Source organism: Podarcis tiliguerta, assembly GCF_965153285.1.
Source record: "Podarcis tiliguerta genome assembly, chromosome: 4".
Taxonomy (NCBI): Eukaryota; Metazoa; Chordata; class Lepidosauria; order Squamata; family Lacertidae; genus Podarcis; species Podarcis tiliguerta.
The window spans coordinates 93,498,667-93,523,262 of NC_139537.1; the positions used below are offsets into that span (position 1 = coordinate 93,498,667).

Consider the following 24,596-nt stretch of genomic DNA (forward strand, 5'->3'; position numbering starts at 1 on the left):
CTTTGAAGTCCATGATGCCTTTGGTAAAGGCTGTTCTCCAATTGGAGCGCTCCCAGGCCAGTGTTTCCTAGTTGTCAGTGCATATACTACATTATTTTAGATCTGCCTTGAGAGAGTCTTTCAGCCACTAGCAGTACACTTCCCATTTTTAAGTTCGGAATAGAGTAGTTGCTTTGGAAGACGATAATCAGGCATCCACACAACATGACCAGTCCAACAAAGTTGATGTCGAAGAATCATTGCTTCAACACTGGTGATATTTGCTTCTTCCAGTACACTGGCATTAGTTTGCCTGTCTTCCCAAGTGATGTGTAATTTTTTTCAGAGACAACGTTGATGGAATCTTTTGAAGAGTTGGAGATGGCATTTATAAGTGGTCCATGTTTCACAAGCGTACAGTAAGGTTGGTACAGTAAGGTTGGTAGTACAATAACATCTTGTGTACCAGTAAGTCTCCTAGATAAAATGTGGTTCTTTCTTTCCTTCTTTTGCTTCTCATTTATGTTTGGTGTGCACCAGCTTTGGTGTCATCCAGGAAATTATAGGCTCAATGGGGAAGCTTGCAACTGTGAGGACTGGGTTTTGTAGCTGCAGCCAGGAAGCTTGGTGATATTTTTTTTTAAAATAAATGATATTTATTAAAAATTTAATAATTAGAAAAGAGAAAAAAACAAAGTACAGTAAACAAGGAGAAAAATAAGAATAGAGAAAAATTAAAAAATACATAAAACCACACCTCCACCCCACTAGTGAGAAAACAAAAACATTTAAAAACCCTTCAATTTTTCACAATTCTATCCTTCAATAACTTATTTCCTCGACCTCCTCCCACCTCCCTTTTTGTATTCCAGTTAATAATTAAGTCAGCAAATTCTTTCCATCTTTCACTGCTTACTATCATTTAATTATCTTAATCCATTTAAACCTTATCTTCCCATCAACATCTTAAAAATTATCTATACTTCAATCTAATAAAGAGGAAAAAAAACTCTTAAATCCTAAAATCTTAAGTCCTTATCATATTTCAACTAAAGTCATATAAATTCATTCCGCCATCTCTCAACATTCCTTAGTTATACAATATTATACTAAATAATGTTTTAAAAATTTCCAATCTTCTTCCACCATCTCTTCTCCCTGGTTTCGGATTTTATCAGTCTTTTCTGTCAATTTCTGACATGTCCTCTGCCAACCTCCCAAAAGGAATGCCTTTCAGTAGAAAGCAATGAACCTGGATTGGAGAAAGTGTTCCTAATCTCATTCTTGGGCTCTGTAAGTCATTTGGTGTGGGCAGAAGGCTTTATGCAATTCCCCATCCATGGCCACCGCATTGTCACCCATCCTTCAAGTCCCACCCATTCAACTCGGCAGGACTTTTGTTACTTTGCCATGTCAGGGAGCCTATTACTATTTGTGCCTTCATGCCCTCCAACATTTTTCTGGTGAAATTAGGGACGCCCCATTCCATAATGATAGTTTTACTATTTATACCCCACACATCTTACTGGGTCGCCCCAGCACTCTGAACAGCTTCCAACATATATAAAAACACAACAAAACATTAAACATTAAAAAACCTTCCCTATAAAGAATTGCCTCAGATGGCTCTTGGGTCGGACAACTCCATACCCGCCAACATTTCTCCAATGAAAATAGGGACGTCCTAAGGAAAAGTGGGACATTACAGGATCAAATCAGAAACCGGGATGGCTTTTCTAAATCAGGGACATCCCTGGAAAATAGGGGTACATGGAGGGTCTATGAAAATAGCAAATACCAAAGGACCAGATGGAGTTAAGGGATTATCTGTGTCAGTAGAATTTCTAGCTTGGCCAGGTATCTTTTAAGGAAAATAATGCCTTTCTAGTTAGCATCACTCAATGTTAGATTTAATTAGTTCTCATTCTAAAGAGCCTCCTTTTTCCCAGTGGTGTGGAGGGATCGCTCTTGAAATTGAGACAGCAAGTTCTCTGAATGACCTGGTTCTAACAATTCTAAACATAGAAGGCAGGATTCTGTTCTGGAATTAGAATTCCGGGAGCACTTTGTTCACACAGCCGAAGTAATCATAGCTTGTGTGGATTTTGGAAGGCTATGGCTCCCTGTTGGGCAAGAGTTCAGCACTCTTTGCTAGGCCCAGCTACATGCAAGAAATGAAGGGGAGCAAAAGCACTGGTCTCCCTTCCTCTTCTGGTGCTTCTTTCTCAATAATACGTAAGTGCAACAGGGGAAAGAAACCAGAAAAGAAGAATTGCATTAGACATCTGCCCTGATCTGTAATTTGGTTTTTCGAGAAGTAAATTGGCTTTATGTGACCACCTGTTTGAGAGCAGGAGGGTGGATAAAAATAGCTTTGTATTAAGACAGAGCTTACAGAGAGGCACTTAAGAAAAAGAAAGAGAAGAAGAGATGACTGCAGACTGCATTTAAAATACAATTAGTTCATGGTGGCTATGGACACTCTGGTCCAAGCCACAAAGCTGTGTGACATCACCACGATGTACAGTGCATTGTAACCGTGGTGAGGTTGCAGTCTACAGGCAGTCACTTCTTTCCTCACTGCTACCTGCATCCCACAAGCATCCACAGACCTTCATGGCTTCCCCCCAATAACTTCCCATCATTTCAAAGGGTCCAGCCCATAGCTGTCAATGTTTCCCTTTTTTAAAGGGAAATTCCCTTATTCCGAATAGGATTCCTGGCAAGAAAAGGGAAACGTTGACAGCTATGGTCCAGCCTCGTGTGAGCTCCATGGCATGGGCGTTGCTTCAGAGCAGTACAAACAAGACTCCAGGAACCCTGAATGCCATGGCTGATGGCAGAAAGGGATGGTGGCACTTTCCCGACCTCTCGGCTGCAGAGATGCTGCAGCTTACAAGAAGGGAGAGCAGAATGGGCAAGGCGGCAGGGCGGACAGCACTCCGAAATGCAGCAGCAGAACCCATACGGTGCTCCTGTCTGTTAAGATATAGTTCCATTCCACCTTAAAAGGATACAGGCATGCCGTTTGTGTATCACATGCCTGTTTACTCCCAGCACTGCTGGGAACTTCCGTTGTACAGTGGTACCTCAGTTTAAGTACTTCATTCGTTCCGGAGGTCCGTACTTAACCAGAAACTGTTCTTAACCTGAAGCACCACTTTAGCTAATGGAGCCTCCTGCTGCTGCCGCGCGGCCGGAGCACGATTTCTGTTCTCATCCTGAAGCAAAGTTCTTAACCTGAAGCACTATTTCTGGGTTAGCGGAGTCTGCAACCTGAAGCGTATGTAACCTAAAGCATATGTAACCCAAGGTACCACTGTGTGTAGCTTTTGTGTTACTGCAATTTTTCCAGAGATGAAGGGAAGCAGACATCTTTTCCTTTGTTCCTGAACTATGCTGAATAAATGCTGTATATAATGCTTACATCTGCCTCTGTTCGCCTCATCAGCTGTGCGGAGATTTACACACTCTGCTGACAGAGCATGCACGGGTGTATCTGAGGCTTGTGTCGCTAACTGACTGATGCTGTTCCACCAGAGACCGGTGATTGTCCGGTGCCAGCTGGGCAGTGGCGTAGCGTGGGTTGTCAGCACCCGGGGTAAGGCAAGTAATTTGCGCCCCCTAACCCGGGGCAAGGCAAGTAATTTCCGCCCCCTGCTGCACTGTCCCTCCCCCAGATAGTCCCTCGCTCTCTCTCCACACCGCACCGCACGCCTGGCACCCCCCCCCCACAGTGGGCGGCAACCCGGCGGCTCGGATCGGATTCGCACAGCCAGCACTGCAGTGAGAGAGAGTGAGTGAGCCAGGTAGGGGCAGAGAGCTGCAAGTGCGAGCGGCGCCCCCCAGATGTTGCACCCGGTGCGGCCGGCCCCCCCTGCACCCCCACGCTACGCCACTGCAGCTGGGGGCCTGCCTGATGCCACCGTCTCCCCGGTAGTATCCCAACACTGTCAGTGTGTTGCACAATGCCAACTTCCCTTGGCCCTCCCACTTTCCTTCCTGGTGATTTGCAGTGCTGCTCACTGCTGCCTGAACCATGTGGGAAGAACTCACAGTGTAGCTCCTCCCTAGGCTGTAAAATGGGGAAACGTGAAATATGGGCTTCTCGCGTTCTGTAGGACTTCTTGCATTATCTTAGTGGAGCAGGATGGAGGCTGTGCTTCACTAGCTCCCACGCACGCTAAAGATAACTCTCAAAAAGCCTCTAATTTGGGTTTCCTTCCACATCAAGCTGCCCATGCATTAAAATTCTCTTGCGAGAGGCCCTCCTCTGGGTGTCCCTGCCACAGCTGGAGGTGAGCTGGATGGAGACACAGGAGGCAACATGGTTGTGGGAGCTTTCCCCAGAATGTGCTCCCCAGGCTGGCTTCAGTGGCGTAGCGTGGGTTGTAAGCACCCGGGGCAAGGCAAGTAATTTGCGCCCCCCCGCTGCACTGTCCCTCCCCCAGATAGCCCCTCACTCTCTCTCCGCACCGCACCGCACGCCTGGCACCCTCCCCTCCACAGTGGGCGGCAACCCGGCGGCTCGGATCAGATTCGCACAGCCAGCACTGCAGTGAGAGAGAGAGTGAGTGAGCCAGGTAGGGGCAGAGAGCTGCGAGTGCGAGCGCGCCCCCCCAGATGTTGCGGCCGGCCCCCCTGCACCCCCCACGCTACGCCACTGGCTGGCTTGACCGATGTCCTCTCTTTTTGCCAGCAGGCAAAGAACATTTTCGTTCCCAGCCCTTTAGTTTCTTGTGATGTTGATTTTATGCTGTCTTTGTGTCTGCCGTTTCATTCTTGCCTTGTTCTACTGATTTATTTTAAAATTTGAAATTGTACAGTGATACTTTGGTTTACGAACTTAATCTGTTCTGGAAGTCTGTTCTTAAACCAAAGCATTCTTAAACCAAGGCATGCTTTCCCATAGCAGCAGGGGACTCAATTTACAAATGGAACACACTCAACAGGAAGCGGAACATGGTCTACTCCCGAGGCAAAGTTCACAAACCAAAACACCTACTTCCAGGTTTGCAGCGTTCTTAATCCAAGTTGTTCATAAACTAAGCTGTTCCTAAACCAAGGTATCATTGTACTTGTTAACCACCTTTGAAAATACTTGCATTGATTGTCCAATTCCACAAACAGTGAGTTGCCCAAGATCACCTCTGTCTTTTGTGCCATTATATTACCTCTTGCAAATAAAGTAGCCAGAACTCTTTCCATGCCACCCAGAGTCTAACAAAGTGTAGGATCCAAGCGTCTTGGAACCTCATAGTGCCAAGAAACACACTAGCATTTGCGTCCCTGAAATAACTCAGCCATCTAGTGGGCAGTGGGTGAAGTTTGCCTTTCAAGTTTTGTTTATATGGAAAGGCAAACTGCAATCTGGATCACCCTTATTAGGAATGGCCAACTTTCACAAAAGTGGCAGCAGGTTTTGGAAGAACATAACTCTTCTTCAACAAAGTTTCCCCCCCTTTTTTTAGGGAAGAGGAAGATAATCTATTTCTGGTAGTGGAGGCCAACTGCCGTTCGTTAATAGTCTTAAAATGGTAACAGAGGAAACTGTTTGCAGGCTAGTCATTTTAGAATGTGGTATAACTCAGGCTGCACAGAAACAAGAACTGACTGCAACTCTGTGGAAGTATAAAAGTGGTTATTCTGAAGCTGCATTTGCCATTGATCATATCTGTGCTGTAAATTAGAAGATCACAAGAAGATTGCTGCTGGCTTAGGCCAAAGTCCTATCTAGTGCTTCACTGTGCATCCCACAATGGCAAGCCTGTTTGTTATTTAGACTTTTTTTTTTTAAAAAAATCCTACTTTCTTTTCCTTTTTTTCAAATTTTTTATTTCAAAACCAAAAAAAATTACAGTGGTGCCTCGCAAGACGAAATTAATTCGTTCTGTGAGTTTTTTCGTCTTGTGAATTTTTCGTCTTGCGAAGCACGGTTTCCCATAGGAAATGCATTGATGGTTTTAAGAAAAAGGCGCAAGACGTTTTCGTCTTGCGAAGCAAGCCCATAGGGAAATTCGTCTTGCGAAGCAACTCAAAAAACAAAAAACTCTTTCGTCTTGCGAGTTTTTCGTCTTGCGAGGCATTCGTGTTGCACTGTACAAACATCAAATTCAAAATCCATATTCATTTTCTGACATAAGCCTATTACATAGCTTACCTAAATTAAAATATATCTAATTGCTCTAGGCTTCCCTTTGCTATCTGTAAATACAACGCAATTAACGCAATTAACGAATTATATTATAAATGATATTATAGGTTCCCAAATAACCACTCCCCTTCACCCATGTGTGATCTCAATATTTGACTTCTTCCATCTTGTTGTGTTGTTATAATTTAATAATTATTCAATTGATTCTATTATTATTTTCTTGCTTATCCCTGCATGTTTTACACAATTATTAGAGGCCACTTAAATCAGAGAAAAATTAGAGGGTGGGATGGAGTGAAGGAATACATGAAAAAAATATGGTTCAATTTGTTATTTAGACTATTATGTACCTATGTTCAGCCCCACTGAACAAACTGCTCCTGATATATTTATTTATTTATATTATATATTTATACCCCACTTTTAGCATCAGCTAAATCTATAATTTTATGGTTTTTGAGTATATATGGCTCTAGGGGACAAGTGATTCAGGAACCTTTAGCTTATTAATCAACTCCCTTTTAATCTAATTATTGGTTTCAAACTATACCCAATTACCATATTTTTTGCTCTATAAGACTCACTTTTTCCCTCCTAAAAAGTAAGGGGAAATGTGTGCGCGTCTTATGGAGCAAATGCAGGCTGTGCAGCTATCCCAGAAGCCAGAACAGCAAGAGGGATTGCTGCTTTCACTGCGCAGCGATCCCTCTTGCTGTTCTGGCTTCTGAGATTCAGAATATTTTTTTCTTGTTTCCCTCCTCCAAAAACTAGGTGCGTCTTGTGGTCTGGTGCGTCTTATAGAGCGAAAAATACGGTGCATTGAAATTGCATGCTGCCAATAATGCCATGGGTTGTATTCAGCTAAGACCTACTCAGAGTTGGCTCACTGAAACAAATGACCCTACGTTAATCTTGTCCATCAACTTCACTGCATTTACTCTAAGTAGGACAAGCATTGAATACCAACCAATATATGAGGATTTGGGGGACGTTAAAGGAAATGTGAGAACTTAGAAGTTAGTATAAAAAACTGTTTGCTGTTCTTAAATGTAAAGCCCTTTTTAAATACAGTAATTTATTTTTCGTTTCCTTTTATAGTAACACAGCAGAACCAAAACGAGTAAGGATAATCAACAGCCTCAACAAATAAACATTAACCAACTGGAACTTTGGTTGCTTAATCTACAAATTAACAGTGCATTTCCATACATGCCTACTAAGAAGTCAGCCCAATTGAATTCCATAGGCTTATTTCTGAGCAGACATGTCTAGGATTATACTGTAAGCCTATTAAAGTACAAAACTAGACAAGTCTACTAAGAAGTAAGACTCATTCAACTTCCCGAGGCTTACCTCTGAGTAGACATGCCTTGGATTGTACTGTAAGCCTATTAAACCCTGCAGCCCAACTTAAATTTAAAATATGTATTGCCATTCTCAATTACACTTTAAAACACATCTTTTCAACTGCTTTATATGTACCACTGAATGCATCAGGACATATTTGCAGTGTAGCATTGTCTATTACCAGAATAATTTTTATTTTGATTCAGTCATATGAATTACATCTTGCAAAATTGAATTATACTCGTGTCGTAAAGCAAATACAGTGATTTATAGCACAGCATCAGATCATCTTATTAACATGATTTCCTCATTAATCACTCCAGCCATTACTTCCGTTATGTGAGGGACTATGCAGTGCCTTTCCTTTTCCGTCTCAACTGTAGCTTGAATTTTAATGCCTTTTTCTCTCAACGCTCAATGTTCTCTGCAGTTCCAGCTGCTCAGCACTAAATCAAATAAATCATGATTGAGGTAGAACATGCTGTGATTTTGTTTATTACTCAAAATGTGATGCTTTTCTTTATTTTTAAAAAGTTAAATTGATTTGAAAGGGTAAAACTGTGTATTGCTTGAGTTCATATTCTTGAAATTTCTGACCTTAGTCTGAGGTGAAGGATTAGATTTATAGTTTGTATTTTATTTATGGGTTCCAAACCATTTTGGACCTGATACAGGTGTCTTGACATGTGCATTGCATGCTTCCAGCAGCTCTCTCCTCCAAATGCTACAGTTTGAATTAATTGAAGTTTCAGCCTTCACTAAACAGTCTTCAAAGGCAGCCCTGTGTTGCAGTAGTCTAGCTTGGAGGTTAGGAAGGAATGTGCCCTTGCAATCAGACTTTCCTTTCATCACAGCTGGCAACCTCTAGCTCTAAAAACAGCACTGGGTCCAGAACTGCCCCTAAATTGCCACCTGATCCTACAGGAAGAGTATATGTCTGTCTGGAATCTGGGATATAAAAACTCTCCAGTCAGTGAGAAGTTCCACCAATAATATCTCCATCTTGTCTGGAATGAGGTTCTGAGTGTTTTGTCTTGATTAGCTCACCCACTGCCTCACCTGGTGCTCTTGAAAAGGAAAAAAAGAGCTGAACATTATCAGCATAGTGACAACCCTGGAGTGTAGGTGGGTTCCCACAAGGCAAGACACAGTGATAACAGCAAGAACCTTTATTGAACTACAGAACTGAACCACAGGGACAAAGCGACTGCTTATATACATTTCTGAAGGCCTGGGCCACTCCCAACATGATTGGCTGTCTAAACTTCCAAGCTGCAAATCATGACTCAGAGTTCAAGGGCCAATGGCAGAGGCCCAAAATCTGAACTGTTCTGTGATTTGATATCATGCATCAAATCAGAACACTGGAGCTCAGAATCCTTAGTCCAGACTCAAGCTCAGGCAAACACAGACCACTGAATACGTAACAGACCCCTCACCCCAAAATTTGCAGACAACTGTCCCAGCATTTCATGGAGATAAAAGGAAGCACAAGGGACACAATGGAATTTTGTGGTACCCTGGAGCCTAAATCTCATTGGACAGGAGGCCCAGCTCCCAACCTATTGTATGCCAGTTTACAGTTTGCTGGACTTGGCTGAGCCAGGATGGAGGAGATACACCAGTGTATCTCCTGCTATGCCAAGTATGAGTTAGTTAAGCTGGCATATCCCATCTGCGCCAGGAACCTTCTGACTCAGCCAGAGATCTGCTGGATCCCAACCCACTCATCCGGGTGGACCTTGCCATAACATTGCTCCCTTAGTCCTCAGTGCCGTGAGACCCGCAAAACATTCCCTGCCATCCAGGGATCTGTGCTGAGCCAGCCATTTGGAACACATTGCTATGAAATGGCCAACATCCATCACAGCTCAAGCTGCCTCTTTCTCAACATCTCTCGTTTTTAAAAGTCTCCGTTCCAAAGAACCGGAGGGGGCTTTTTACTCCTGGGGAAATGCCACTTTGTTTTCTTCACTCAGCATCTAGCTGCAAATACGCACAAGTGAGGCATGCTTGCCAAAGCGCCCCGTTTGACTTCTCTAGGCGCACAATGTTTTTCAGAGGCTTTTGTTTTGAAAAGGCTGACTCTGACCACATGCATACTCTACGGGTCCAGTTTGCGAGGGTTTTCCAAACCACTTCGGTCTGTGAGCACAGCAGTTCTTTTGTGTGCTTCTCCCACTTTTTATAGATACAATTAGTGTGTATTATAAAGGCCCCCTGGTGGTTACAAAGCTATCAGATGTAGGATTTTTCTATTTCTCAGCTAGCTGCTCCAAAGGGGTTGTGTTAATTGTATTTTGGTTAAGACGCTGTATTATATAGCAGAGTGAGGCCCCTTTTGCACTATAGTGGAATAGTTTCATGGGGTTTTTCCAAGTTTTTTTTTGGGGGGGGGGCATGCAGCCACACAGCCTTGCCATTATCCAGCTAGTACTCTGGAATAATGTACTCAAACGGTTTTTCTTCTACCACAAAAAACTCTGACTTTTGTGCGAGACCCGAAATGGATCCTTAATGTGCATGAACTTCCAGGGTGGTCCCAGTTTCTGTGTGGAAGGAGTGAGGGTCCCTCATCTAATTGTCTAGACTCCCAATAAGTTTAGAATTCTGGAATACTAGGGGATTATTATTATTATTATTATTATTATTAGGTAAAAGTACCCCTGACCGCTAGGTCCAGTCGCGAATGACTCTGGGGTTGTGGCGCTCATCTCGCTCTAGAGGCTGAGGGAGCCGGCGTTTGTCCACAGACAGCTCCCGGGTCATGTGGCCAGCATGACTAAGCTGCTTCTGGCGAACCAGAGCAGTGCACGGAAATGCCGTTTACCTTCCTGCTGGAATGGTACCTATTTATCTACTTGCACTTGATGTGCTTTCAAACTGCTAGGTTGGCAGGAGCTGGGACCAAGCAACAGGAGCTCACCCCTTCACGGGGATTCGAACCGCTGACCTTCTGATTGGCAAGCCCTAGGCTCTGTGGTTTAGACCACAGAGCCACCCACATCCCAATAATAATAATAAGCCTCAAAAGTGATATCCCCATGCACACACTCATAACTCTGACATTCACTGCCTGGAGGAACATGAAGAGACATAAGGAGCATGACTGCAGCCACATAACTTTTCTCAGTTTCTGCAGAACTTGCCGTTTACGTGGAAAGGAATACCCCATACTCTCTAATAATAAAGGTGATCAAAGGTGCAGATATTCACTCTTTAAAATGCCAGATAAACTTGCAACTATACATGGTAACTGCAGAAAGTCCTACACCTCAAACTGGTGTAGGACAGAGTGCAATCTGTTCAGAAAAGAGGCGTTTTTTTGGTCCCTGTGATTTCTCATTTTTTCCAGCTGGCTCCTTAACAGAGATTAAGGAAGGCGTTTGGACTTTGTTTTTGTTATTGGCCAGCTTAACTCTGCAAGTTTATTCTGCCAAGAACAGTTCCAGTAATTACAGTGACCTCTGCAAAGCTGGCATTTTTTAAAAGTAAGATTTTCCTTCGGTGACATTGTTGGAAAAGGAATATAAATCTAGAAAAGTTGGTTAAAAGGGTGACTGCCGTGTGCTCAAAATGTTAGAACATCCTAACCTTTTGGATTCAAAATTGTCTGTCTCTTTTTAAAAAATTGACTTTGGGCAGGAAAAAGGTGTCAGAAGCCTTTTTATGCTTAATGTGTAGCAAGTGAAAATAATGAATTGTTTGTGCAGTACATTTTTCTCACTCACTCTGGGCCGGAGGGCTCAGATATTATGCAGGATGTGTTGCTAACACTGGAAACAATAGTCTCATCTTTTCCTCTCTGACCTCATATGACATGATGTCATTGCCCTCTGAATGAGTTCATAAGCAACCACCAGTGAAATGGGAATAGAAATCTTAGATCCTGATGATGACACCACATTGCATGTTTTGTTTTACTCGATGCCATGGGGTAGGGGAGGAAATAAGGGGGTGCTTTCGCCTCCCCCACTTTGAACTGTGCTCAGGAGTTCGGCAGAGAGTCAGCTCAGAGAACTGAATACTGACTGGATGTGCAGACAGCAACCTGAGTGTTGCTAAGCAGATGGGCTGCAGTATTTTTGAGCTCGCTGGAGCACTCTCAGCTAGTAGGTGGCTTCATTCTGAGATATAAATGATCATTATTTGAATTATCCATGCTTCCTCTTTAAAGAAGCATAATGGATTTGGGAAAGCAATAGAAAGTGTCACAGTTCATAGAATTGCTTTGTATTGTATTGTACCTGGCTTCAGCAGAGAATTCTGAATAGATGACATTTCCATTTTTTACATGCTTAAAGAGGCAGCTCTTTTCAGTGAAGAATGTAATCCAAAATCTATTTGAGATGCTTCCCAGTTCTGGTGCTGACCCACCACTTATTATTAACTACATTCACACCTCAATTGCTGCAAAGACCCTTCCCCAAAGCAGCTGACTATTTTCATCACTCGCTGGCCCTTCCCATCTCATCTCATTAACCGCAACGCAATGCTTTTCGATGGAGTCCGTTTGCATATTCCACTGTTGTAAGTGACCAGTGATCAAGTGAGGAGAGATGAGCAGATGTGTGTAAGTTGTGAGCTGCCTGGGAAACTCTGAAGTCCAAAAATTGACACGTAGATAAACGTGACAGAAGAAACATCCAGATAAGTGATATCCCCATGAGTGGTTGCTTAGGCATTGGTTCCAGACTACCTGAACCTGCACAGTGGCAGGAACAGGACTAACACTGGGCACCACCAGAGGTCAGTAAGGGAAAGTATCCTGGGGGAGCGAGTACTCTTTCGATCTCACAGCTTACCCCAGATGCTCCCAGGGGCTCTGGCGTGGCCCTAGCCCCTTGACAGGGTTTGGACAAAAGCAAGACAAGCCCATGGATTCCTTTAATGGAATTCCCTAGCAGCAGCAATGGAGGGGCAGGCACGGCCAACCACATCCCCTCCCCAAAACATTGAACCAAATGCCTAACCGCCAACCTTACAAAGTTGTGACGATTTGCTACAAGGTAGGCAAAAACCAAGTGGCACCAGCCAATCAGCCAAATGGCAAAATTCCTACTGGGCCCCTGCTCCAAAAGAGACAACCCCTAGACAGGCAAAAGCCATAAGAACAACCCAAATATAGGGAGAGGAGGGCAGGTGATCTGCTGCACATCGCAAGAAAGTGAAACTCTCCAGTGACGTGCATCAGCTTAAGTAGCCCCTCAGCAGCCAATAGCCAACCCAACTGACCAAATTTCTGCCCCAGCAACAGAGGGGCAACCAATGGGGTGTTGTGGCCATCCAAACGGTCCCGCCCCACAACAGGGAGGCAGGTTCTGGTGATCTCACCATCCATGATGGAGGACCCGACTTATTAATACAACCTGTCCAGAATCCAAAGCAGCTAAGCTTTGGAGACCCTTTCCAGATGTTATGGGCTCATGAAAGGTCAATGTGGGACTGGGGAGTTGGGCTGCTCTGGGTAGCCACACTTCTGATGCTGCAGGTCCCAGCTAGCCTGGTGCCTCCATGTAAAGCACAAAAGTTTGCAGAGAGGGAGGATTCGTGCAGACAGTTGCATGTGGGATTGCTCCCCGCACCCCACAGATTTTTACACTGCCAGTACAGATGCTAGGGAATAGGGCCAGCTGATATGGGTGGTGTCAGGATCACGCCTGCTCAGCACAACCCTGCTCATGTATTGGTCTGAGAGGGAGTGCAACTTCTGAATAGGGTTAGCATGCTGAATACTGTTATGTACTGAAGTTCTCACCCTGGGCCAGCAGGGGGATACTGTAGATAGTTATGCAGATGAAGGATCGAAAGTGACGTTCAGTGATTGGATAGTTTTAGAAAGTTGCTACAGTTACGTTGTTCTGGAGCTCTATATAAGCAGGCTGACTGAGCTCTTCAGTTCAGTTCTGTTCTGGCCTCTGAATAAACAAGAGCTGTTTGAAGAATCACTGTGTCGTCTGATATGTTCTCCCACAACTTAACAAATACAACTTTTAAATCACAAAGCGCAAAATGAACCAAACTCATGACCAACGTCCTATTAAATGAGTCACAATGAGCGAAGGTGCAGGGCACCACAAACACCAACCCCAAATGGAGGCTTCAGTGTTATTTGGCCACTTTTGTGGGATGATCTTCAAACAAAGATCCAGCAGTTGCCTTCTCTACTAACTTTCGGGCGTTTGCTGAAAACATTCATTTGCCACAAGGCTTATGCAGATATCCAAGAAAGGCATGCTCTGTAATAGTCAGCTGGTCATCATTTTAATTTTTGAATGTACGTCTCTCCCCCCCACCCCGTGCTATTTTTAACATTTTTCGTTGGATCATCCAACACAAAATTATACAGATAATAATTGCAGAAGCATAAGAACCACATTGGCAGCGTAACACACATGACAAAAAAGGGAAAGGGGGAAAAACATAAAGAAAACTCTTCAGCTGCCATATATGGTTGACTACTATTGTGTCGTACACTAAAAATCTTTAACAAAATAGTCTCATTTATGCACTACGTAAAGAATAGAAAACTATATATTGTTTTGACCCTTTCAAGTCTATTTAAAATTAAATAAATTCAATATAGCTTCAAAGCACCTCCAACAACAGATGTGTATATTTATAGATTCCTGCATTTTATAAAAGTGATGAGATGTGATCCATTTTTCAATAAAGTTTCATAGTCCTGTCTGGCAATCCTTCAGCTTCTATTTCTGCTGACAAGGGTCCTACTCAGGTTTCTAGCAATGAGTAACCAGGTATCCTAAACCTGCTGAAATGGAAAAACACCAGCCTTCCGCTTTCACCTAGAGTGGAACCTCTCATTTAATGCAAACTTCTCTGTTTTACTAATGCAAATATTTGCATGTTTTAACATCAATGCATACAAACAGTACATTTTATGCACATTAAACTGTTAACTTTAACAGGAACATCTTCACCATTTTGTGTTGCTACCACTTTTGTGCCCTTTTAAATCTAGCAGCCATTTTGTGTTTGCTCACACTTCCATGACAGCCATTTTGTGACTGGTGCCCACCACGCTTTCTCAAAATTCCAAGTGAGCCCAGTGCCCCAAAAAGGTTGGCAACACTTGCTTTAGCAAATATAGGTGCTGCAGCTTGAACAGAATAATCTCAGGAGGTTTTATTGGGCAAAAGAGCAGCTGCAGTTAACTCTTTCAGTTTCATAACAGCAACAAGAAGGGCATGCACTAATTTTGTCTCTGGCATGTGAAGCATTTATTTTGGCTTTGCAGAACTCACAAAAACTTCAACTCCAAGGCTGGAAACAGCTGTATTTGGACTTGCCCACTTAGCAGTAACTAAGTGAAAGTATCAATACTATATGGCAGGTGGGGAAAACCTAATTGGAAAACTAATGTTGTGAAACAAAAGATATGTTTGAGTTCTCTGGAGTTAATGGATGTCTTTTAATGATTTCTGCCTCTGTGCAGCACAATTGTTTCACTGTTGTGCTCTTGGAGATTAGAACTGATGTATTTCATTGAACTTGTTTTGCATTAACTATTACTGCATTGTATGTGCATACGTACAGCTAAAAATTAGTGGTACATTTTCTTTGCTGTGTAAATTCATTAATGCAGCTTTATGGGATAGCTGCATCAATGGAGGACAAAAGTTGGCTCAACCTCATGAAAGCAAGGGCCAAGAGAAAATTATCTCTTTCCCCCAGTAGTACAGGGATACAGAGGTTTTTCCACTCTGCCTCCTGCTATCTAATTTTACCTTCTGTTTTACCTCCTGTCACCCTGCGACAGCTCTCACATTTAGAAGGCTCAGCGGCTGGGAGGGTGTCTGGGGAAGCAGAGAATGGTGGCAATATAAACAAAGAAATAAAAAAGTAAAGGTCCCAGAGCTCACATTATTGCTCTACATCATCTGTGAGAGAACGACAACCTAGAAATGCCAAACTTGAAACAGTTTGTTGACTATAAAAATGGCTTTCAACAGAAACCACTTGTAGGCCAAAGATGTCTACTCGGAAGTAAGTGCCACTGAGTTCAATGGAAAGTACTCCCAGTGAAGTCTTATTTTTGTCTTACGGGGTTCTTACTGTGGAGTAGGGCAGCACCAAATACAGTGGTGCCCCGCAAGACGAATGCCTCGCAAGATGGAAAACCCGCTAGACGAAAGGGTTTTCCGTTTTGGAGGTGCTTCGCAGAACGAATTTCCTATGGGCTTGCTTCGCAAGACGAAAATGTCTTGCGAGTTCCTGCAATTTTTTTCTGCTCCCCACCCCCTTTTTCTAAGGCACTAAGCTGCTAATAGCCTTTCAGCAGCTAATCCGCTAATCCCTTAAACCTTTAATAGCCGCTAATAGCCGCTAAACCGCTAATAGCGCAAATCCGCTAATCCGCTAATGGGGTTGCTTCGCAAGACGAAAAAACCGCTAGACGAAGAGACTCGCGGAACGGATTCTTTTCGTCTTGCGAGGCACCACTGTATTTGCAGTTTTGATTTTCAAGTAGAAATATTTACTGAACCACACATTCTGCACAATGTCACCTTTTTACAAGACTGTTCGGTGCGATTCTGTCACTCTGGCTGCTGCTGCTGCTGCTTTGTTGCTGTTCTTTTCTTTCTTCTTTGAGAGCTTCTGCTTCCTTTTTCTTCTGGATTAGTCAAGTAGTATCTGAGTCAGGGAGCCATGTAGTCAGCTGAATGATGTCACAAGACTGCACAGCCAGTCTGGTTGACTCCACAATGACATCGCTGATCCAACTGTCACAGGACAGCTGATCAAATCGAGGCGATGTAAACATGTTCCCTTGCAGTACAGGCCAACGTTTTTGCGAGGCGTTTTGCAAAACAATTGAAAAGGCAAGAAATTTTCAATGCGGCCAAAATGTTAGTGGAAAACAGGTGTTTGGGCTGAGGCCTAAGGCAGATCATTGTAACTTTTTAAAATGTGACATTCCTGGTGTATCCTGTGAAGGCAATTTAAACAAGCCAGCCAACCGATGCTCCCTTAATTGTTCTTTAGTTACCAATACGTTTTGAGTAGGATAGTTCACAACAGACCAAAGGTGACACGGTCTGTAAAACCGTGCCTCAGACTGTATGGCACAGAACACTTGCTAACTCTTCCCGTTGGGCTCATTCCACATTTAATGTAACACACAAATCTAGCAGAGATGCCTGCGTACCTGCATCCAATAGAGTGGTACCTCGAGTTACAAACGTCTCCGTTACAAACACTTCAGGTTACGAACTCCCTTAACCTGGAAGAGTTGCCTCGAGTTGAGAACTTTGCCTCAGGATGAGAACGGAAATCGTGTGCTGGTGGCGCAGCGGCAGCAAGCGGCCCCATTAGCAAAAGCATGCCTGTAGTTAAGAACAGTTTCAGGTTAAGAACGGACCTCCAGAAGAATGAAGTTGATGGAATATGCAGAGATGGATAAATTGACTGGGAAAATAAGGAACCAACGTGACCAGAGATTTTCCGAGGACTGGAATAAATTTACAGAATATATCAAAAATGTATGTGAGGAACAACTAATGCTTGTTGGCTTTCAAGAAGCTTTGTGAAAAAGACTGATTGAAATGTTGTTTGAAAGATAGGTTAAAATTAAGAGTGATAAAGTGCAATATAAACTTAAGAAATGTGAAATGTAGTGATAATAAGGAGAATTGTCAGATAGGCTGAAGGAAGATGTATATGTTTAATGCGAATGTTAAATTTGGATAGAATGTGCATTGGAAATTGAATAAAAATTAAGTATATATATAAAAAAAAGAACGGACCTCCAGAATGAATTAAGTTCATAACTACTTGCCCTTGATTTCTGAGCGTAGCTGTCAACGTTTCCTTTTTTTAAAGCGAAATTCCCTTATTCTGAATAGGATTCCTTGCAGGAAAAGGGAAAAGTTGACAGCTGTGTCTGTGTATATAGTGGGATGTCGATGTATGTAGGGATGGACAATTTGTTTTTGCATCTTTACTTAGAAGGAAGCTCCATGGTATTCAATTGAGAAAACATACATAATTAAAGTGGGGATGGTACATAGTCCCTTGCCAGCCGCTTGTTAAATTCAGAGTTTGCTGAAGATGTGAAAAAGTTTACAGTATCTCTTTGCAGCAGTTGTGCGTTCTAATGTAGGCTCTGACTAATGTCAATTTCACACACACCAAAGCAAACCAATCGAACAGAAACAAAAAAGTTTCAGCACTTCAGCAGCTTTATAGACGGCCCCTGGAAAGGCATCACAGCTCTCAGCTTAGTGCCTTCCAAAGCTTTACACCCACAGGGAGGAAAATAAATGATAGTTCACAATAACAGCAACAGCGGCAAACCCCTGTTTCTCTAGGAGGGATTAAACTGAGCTCAGCTCAGAAGTTAACGGCAGGTTTTTCTACCTATTGTTATTGTAGCAGACCTCTACATCCAATTAACTTTGTTTACTTCAAGGAGAACTTAAAAGGTCATTTCTCATCTAAACCAAACATGCCTTTTGGATTTTCCCTGCGCTCAAAAATCAACATTAATATTCATATTCCTTATTCCATAGTAAGCCGTGGGGGATCGCCAGCAGTTAGAAACCAAGTTGGAAAGGAGTCAAATAAAGGAACACTATGTAGAGCAGAAGGGACGCGGGTGGCGCAGGGACGCGGGTGGCGCTGTGGGTTAAAGCCTCAGTGCCTAGGGCTTGCCGTTCGGAAGGTTGGCGGTTCGAATCCCCGCGGCGGGGTGCGCTCCCGCTGTTCGGTCCCAGCGCCTGCCAACCTAGCAGTTCGAAAGCACCCCTGGGTGCAAGTAGATAAATAGGGACCGCTTACTAGCAGGAAGGTAAACGGTGTTTCCGTGTGCGGCTCTGGCTCGCCAGAGCAGCGATGTCACGCTGGCCACGTGACCCGGAAGTGTCTCCGGACAGCGCTGGCCCCCGGCCTCTTGAGTGAGATGGGCGCACAACCCTAGAGTCTGTCAAGACTGGCCCGTACGGGCAGGGGTACCTTTACCTTTTTATGTAGAGCAGATAGTCTAATCCAGTCCTACAGAGAATAAGCAGCTGTTGAGAGAGTAACCATGGTGCTGGATGGGATGGGACAGGGCACCCTTAAAAACAATTTCACATTAGGGCCAGAGCAAAGACTTGGGTGGCCAACCATCTCCCACCAAAGGTAAAGTAAAGGACCGCTGGACAGCTAAGTCCAGTCAAAGGCGACTATGGGGTTGCGGCGCTCATCTTGCTTTCAGGCCGAGGGAGCAGGCGTTTGTCCACAAACAGCTTTCCGTGTCATGTGGCCAGCAGGACTAAACCGCTTCTGGTGCAATGGAACCAGAGCACACGGAAACGCCATTTACCTTCCCACCGCAGCGATACCTATTTATCTATTTGCACTGGCGTGCTTTTGAACTGCTAGGTTGGCAGGCGCTGGGACAGAGCAACAGGAGCTCACCCCATCATGGGGATTCGAACCGCCATCCTTCTGATGGGTAAGCCTAAGACGCTCAGTGGTTTAGACCACAGCGCCGCCTGCATCCCTTGCCAAACCCAAACCCAAACCCATACCTGGATGGTGCCTCGTGAAGCCTTTGGACCACGGTTATGCAAAATGCAGAAGGAAATGCTTTGCTGGTGCTTCCTAAAGTCTACCAGCGACAAGAGTCAATGCTGAACATTTCTGGACTTGAAGGGGATTCTGAGGAACACAGAAAACTTCATTTATTGCAAGTCCGACCATTTGTCCATCTGGTTTAGTACTGTCTATACAGTGACTAGCAGCGTCTCTCCAGGATTTCAGACTGGAACCTCTCCCAGTTAAATGTTGGTCTTGCGCAAGGTGCCAAACTACACAGACCCACTACTGATCTTGACGCAGGAGTGTTTCCTAGGAATATTAGGAAAAAGACATACCGTATTTTTCGCCCCATAGGACGCACCGGCCCATAGGACGCACCAAGTTTTTTGGGGGGGAAATAAAGAAAAAAAATTCCCCCCCAGGTGCTTGTGGGGCCGGCAGTGGGGAGAAGCGCTCTTCTCCCCGCCGCCCGCCTGCAGACCAGGTCCGGGGACAGCAGGAAGACGCGCTGCGCCTCCCAGCTGTCCCCGGAGCTTGCGGGGCTGGCGGCAGGGAGAAGAACGCGTCTCCACACCGCCAGCCTCCAAACCACATCGGGAGACAGCGGGATGGCGGCGTTCCGCCTCCCCGCTGTCCCCGATCTTGTGGGGCTGGCGCTGCGGCTCTCCTGAAGCCTGGAGAGCGAGAGGGGTCAGTGCGCACCGACCCCTTTCGCTCTCCAGGCTTCAGCGAAAGCCTGCATTTGCCCCATAGGACGCACACACATTTCCCCTTTGTTTTTGGAGGGGGAAAAGTGCGTCCTATAAGGCGAAAAATACGGTAACTATTTTAGGATAGTGGAGGGTGAGGGGGCAAGAAAGGTATGTGTGTGAAGGGGGAAAATGTCAGTGTTTGTGGTCCCTAGGGTTCCATTACTCTCTAGCATCCCACCATAAAGTGGAACTGGGAGCAGCGCAGGTGGGGGAGGCTCTGCAGATGAAGGGCTCACCTATGCAAATTGGAGAACAGTCATTTCTGAGCGACTCCTGTAGAGTTCTGTGGAACATAGTGAATGGGGAGGACTCACAACCCGTATCCTCAAATGCTGACATTCCATTCATTTTCCCAGGCCTTTGACAAATTAAACCGTTTATGGACTTTTAAAATGTGTGTTTGTGTGTGTAGGGATTTATTTTTAAAATTCTTATTACTATGTCTCGTATTTTTGTGTTTTTAACCGCCCTGTGATCCTCAGATGAAGGCTGGTATAGAAATTTAGCAAATAAATAATAAAATTGGAAAATAACCACAGTGGAAGCCAACATGGCAGTGAGGGCAAAACACATAAATGACCCCCAACAGTAGCAATAGCAAGGGCCTGTAATCCTTTCTGCAGACACTCTGCCCATCCTAATGAATGATATGTACTGTAAATTCTGTAAAACAAATCACCCCATAAAATAATGCAAGCTACCCACAAATTGAGGGATGCGGATGGCGCTGTGGGTTAAACCACAGAGCCTAGGACTGCCAATCGGGAGGATGGCGGTTCGAATCCTGCGATGGGGTGAGCTCCCGTCACTCGGTCCCTGCTCCTGCCAACCTAGCAGTTCGAAAGCACGTCAAAGTGCAAGTAGATAAATAGGTACTGCTCCGGCCGGAAGGTAAACGACGTTTCCGTGCGCTGCTCTGGTTCGCCAGAAGCAGCTTAGTCATGCTGGCCACATGACGAGGGAGCTGTACGCCGGCTCCCTCGGCCAATAAAGCGAGATGAGCGCCGCAACCCCGGAGTTGGCCACAACTGGACCTAATGGTCAGGCGTCCCTTTACCTTTACTTTTACCTACAAATTTAGCAGGTCAGTGAGCAGATTCCCTACATGTTGCAATAAACATGGGTCTTCCACTGAAAATGGACAGCCTGTGTTAATATTCCCCTAGTGAAATATAAGCAAGTCCTGTCTCCATTGCATTGTCTGTTTCCCTGGACCTCTTCCACATCATCCAGTGCCACTACTGCAGATGGGGAATTGCTCAGTGCGATGGTATCAGGACTTGGAGGTAAGTTTTAATACGCATTGGAGAGGCAGGCAAGTCAACACGAGATTTTGGTTTCCAGTTCTGCCCTCATAAGCTGCAGTTCTCTCAGACGCCTTTTGAAAATCAGACTCAAAATGAAAAGCTTGTTTCTCAAGAGTCGTGATAAACTGATCCAACAGTATGAGATAAGCTGAATATACTTGCAGCTTCCCCTAGTTATAAGTGAGCAGCTCAAAGAGTACAAAACTTATCTGAGACTGATGTTTTTGTCGTAGACTTAAGAAAGCATTTCCAACAGATTAATGCTGGTGTTCATTTCAAGCTTCCCATAGATGAAATGTCCCTGTTAACGATTGAAGATAATTAGAGGCATGTAATTACTTTGCTATATGTCGTTCATCCCACTTGGAAAAATGTATAAGCAGCTAATCTCCGCATGAATCATTGTGGTTTCTCATCAGCTGGAGAATATACCAACATTTCAGCCATAAATCTCATGTTGCTAAGGATTTTATTACCCCACATTATTAATTCCCTTAAAGCGATCACAGCAAATGTCATTGCAAACAGGAGCAATAACGTGTCTGGCAATTTCCTCCAAAGGCTTAAGCTTTTCTTCAGTGCAATGGAGTAAAATGATTTAATGATTGTCTGGAGGCCTTGATGACTACAAGGACAGATATGGGTTATATATGGCAGACTGGTCATTAGTCCTTCAATAATACTGCTCATTCATTGTAATGAGAAGGCTCCTGTTAATTACATACCGGTGTTGCTTTTTAGAAGCAAAAAAGAAAATGTCTATGGTTATTATACTCCAGCCTGATCATTAAATATAGGACAAAGCAGTGCATGCAGATAATATGAAAATAAGCTCAATTCAAACGTGCAAATCACAAACACTTGGTCGAATTTAGGACTGCAGCAAGTGGCAAAGGGTTAAGGCCCTCTATTTTTCAAACCAGGAACCCAGTCTGATTAGAGATCCTATGTCTGCTATTTATTTAAAACACACACACACACACACACACACACACACACACACAATTCAAGTAAATGCGTGAAACAGGGAAGGAGAGATCCCCTATGATGATCTTTCTGTGTTTGGATCCTCCTTAAAAAGGGATGTGATTCGGTACAGAATATCTGGTTGCTCACTGTTTGTTTGATCTTCCTCCTATCCTGATCTGTAGCTGTTTGTGCTTGTGATTTCGCGGCTGCCTGCTCTCAGTTTGCTGCAGTTTTGCAATAACTTCATAGTTTTCTTTTTATCATATTACAGAAAAAACTCTGTAATATGTGTGGCCATCTATCCAAGGTGCTCAGCAGGGCAAAATGTGGGGGGTGGGGGAGGTTGGAGAATTAGCTGGATGGGGTGAAGAATAGGGTGCCAAATTCAATTACAAACATTTGGATTTTAAACTTCTTGATAGGTTCTCAGGCTTTCCAAACAAAACCCACCCTGTTTTGATTTGAGCACTCAGCTAGGTTTCAAAAAAAGCAAATATCACAGGTAGGGGGAGAGGCAAGTAAGTAAACAGACTCTCTTTTCTTCCCACCACCACCTCCAAGGGGAGAAAAAAGACAACACAAAAGCAATCTTGTTTCTAAGCAATCCAATTACTTGAACTAACAAACAACTCCTGCAATAAGAGAAAGAAAGCCATAGCCATTAAACAAGCCTCCATCCATCCTCTGCTGGAAAGACTCAAAACAATAAAAGGGGGCAGGCAAAACAACAGTATCATGGTCATAGGACTGACAACTCAGGAAGGAAGGGGGGGGTGATTTAAGAACAACAACTGGTTGGCACATAGCAGTGAGTTATTTTAACATGGACCTTGTGTAGTAGAGAAGAGGCTGCGATTTCTTGACCTAGGCAACGTACAGTGCAAGCATAACTCATGTCTGCTCTGAAGTAAGTCTTATTGAATCCAGTGGGGCTCACATCCCAGGTAGGTGGGGTTAGGACTGCAGCTTTAGTAAATACGATCAGTCTTGTACCTAGCATTGTGGGGGAATTCTAAGAAACAAATGTCGGGGTGAAAATAAGCGTAGTTGTTTATTACACTGCCAAAGAATATAGCTCTGTTGGTGATTTTTTTCTTTAAAAAAGGATTTAATGGGAAAAAAGTTTTCTATTATCCGCCTCCCACAAAAAGAAGTAATAATAATAATAATAATAATAATAATAATAATAATAATAATAAATTATTTATACCCTGCCCATTTGTGCGGCTCCCGGCAGAATATTAAAACCAGGATAAAACAACAAACATTAAAAACTTCCCTAAACAGAGCTGCCTTCAGATGTTTTCTAAAAGTCAGATAGTTGTTTATTTCCTTGACATCTGATGGGAGGGTGTTCCACAGGGCGGGCGCCACCACCGAGAAGGCCCTCTGCCTGGAGGCGGCAGAAAAGCCCACAATCCTGTGGGAATGAAAAACAGTTCCGATGACAAGATCCAATTTCAGAGTTTGGATTTGCTTCAAGGCAGGGGAAGCAGAGAAGAGGAGAAAGAACTTTGCCAGGAATTGGATCAAGCAAATATGAAATGCAGGGCTTGCGGCTTTCTATTATTTATTTGTTATGGCAACATTTCACTCTAGTGGTTGTTGCTTTGATGAGACAGAGAGACAGATAGCAGGCAGGGAGGACGGACATTCAAAAATGCATCAGCCATAAGTGTGTGTGTGTGTGTGTATAAATGTCAAGCAGAAGTCACTGCATCCTTCCAGAAGGAGTGGGGTCTCTTCAGTTCATTGACAGGCATCTGAGAGACATGAAAATGCTCATGAAGACTAAGAAAAAAACACTCACTTTATTAAGCCCCAGTACAATGAATATATTCAGTACTATGTTCAGAGATAATGTTCACCACCATCCCTAGTGTCCAGGCACACGGTCACTCTATGCTTCTCCAAGTAACTACAAATATGCTTGGCAAAATAAAAATAAGTTTACTTGCCTCCCAACTCTAAAGTGAGATGAGCACAGGATGAGCTCCTGAGTGAAGGATTCCCAGAGTTTGCATGTAACATTTGGAGGACACCTTGCTATGGGCAGCCACAGAGTCCAATTCCTAACTGGTCCTCCCTCAAGCATCTCAGGGGGTGTGAGTTTCATGTCACAATTGCAATACACTCATGTTATTTACCGTATTTTTCGCTCTATAACACGCACCTGACCATAACATGCACATAGTTTTTATATTAAAAAAACTGGAGTAGAAGTGCAGCGAACAGAGAATGCTTCGGTGTTGCACTTTGTTACATAGAAATGGTACTTGTTTATAGGAACTTTCATTTACCTCAAGGAATGCGGGATAGTGCACCCCCTATGGTGCATACACAGACCAAGCACCTGCAGAAAATAAAGGCACGTGAAAAACATAACATTTAAAGCAATGCGAAAAGAAAACGTCTGTTAAAGCTAATGGGAATTGAATGTCAATATGACTTCTAGCCACCTCATGTCATATAAAATCACCTTGCTACAGAATGATGACTCATCTAGATGACTCAAATGATAACGGACTGTTTTAGGGGAGGCTG

General features: G+C 43.8%; 1 long non-coding RNA gene across 1 annotated transcript; it reads left to right on the forward strand.

The window, feature by feature from the left end:
* Positions 1-2,069: 2,069 nt before the first annotated feature.
* On the forward strand, positions 2,070-7,300 carry LOC310676949. The gene is made up of 2 exons (XR_014510816.1): positions 2,070-2,214; positions 7,232-7,300. It is a non-coding gene; the product is annotated as an uncharacterized lncRNA (long non-coding RNA).
* Positions 7,301-24,596: the final 17,296 nt, after the last annotated feature.